The sequence below is a fragment of the Olea europaea genome, unplaced genomic scaffold (assembly GCF_002742605.1).
Source record: "Olea europaea var. sylvestris unplaced genomic scaffold, O_europaea_v1 scaffold2942, whole genome shotgun sequence".
NCBI lineage: Eukaryota > Viridiplantae > Streptophyta > Magnoliopsida > Lamiales > Oleaceae > Olea > Olea europaea.
In genome coordinates, this window is record NW_019248021.1 from 65,243 (window position 1) to 66,585 (window position 1,343).

Sequence of the window (1,343 nt, forward strand, 5' to 3'; positions counted from 1 at the left end):
TTTGTTAAGTAGTCTACTATTATGATTATGAACCTCATATTCAACCTTTGTTTAGGCAACGATCCAATGAAGTTGATTCTACACTTTGCAAAGGGCTAAGGTGACACGTTCTGTCTCGAATCACCTTAGTGAACTCGAAACGTGACGTGCGCTGATGATAGATGCTGACTAGATGTCAAATCTATTATCAAGATTGACTATGAGTTACTACAAAACATGTGCTGAAATCAAAGTGCTTATGTAAAATATAATGAAATATGCCCAATTTATTTACTTCATATTTCATCAATATAAATCATAACACACAATATGTTGTGTGGCTATCACTTCAAAATCATTAGGCTCCTCCAACTATAAAGAATCAATTGCTACCTGTAGGAAAAATCATGGGAAAATATATGAATTGATAGCTCGGTGAGTGGAGAGAAGTTCGAAAATAATTATACTTTCTCGTTTATACATTTTTATCGAAAATCAAGTTTATATCATTTAATAATTACAATTTAACATCATATAATCGTAGCTAAGGAGTGAGACATCCTCATAACATTGTAAAATATCATCTCAAGGTCATGATATAAACATCAACTGATAATTACACTATAATCTCATAACATCAAATATACTGAAAAATCCACCAAAAATGTGCCCTATCACTGAACTTTGTAATTCGCCCCTTGGGCTATGAACTTTCCCTACGGGCCTTTGGCCCCCTCCGTTAACCAAAGCCAGTCTTAAGACCTCTGATAATCAATTTTAGGACACGACCAAAACTCCTCAGTGAATTATATGTATAAGATCAAGACCCCTTCATCCACGGTCCAAGACCCGTTAGTGTAGTATAGAACAAGGTTAAGGGTCCTTAGTGAATTAGAAAAAATATATTATCATGAGTACTTTCTGGTTTATCTCAATATCTTACGTCTCATATACCAAATCACAAATGTACTATATACAATCTTTGAAATTCCACATGTATCATAGTGGAAGAATTTCTATAATAATCACATAATTGCAAATAATATAATCGTATAAATAACTTATTAATAATTAAAAATATTTAAGTTTTTCCACTCAAAGAACTATCTACGCAAAATGAACTCGATTTGTAAGATGTCCCGATATCCGTATCACCGCCTGAGGTATGATATAATTTTTTAATTAACAATTAACTATTTTAAATAATTTCAATAATTAAACAGGCTATGCCAAATCCTAATTTGTTTATGCTCAAGCAATTTTCCCCCAATTCTTTAATTACTTAAGCCATTTTTCTTCCTTTTAACTTAATTACATAGTTTATTATACTTAATTCAATAGTTCCGTTTCGATAAAATTGAATT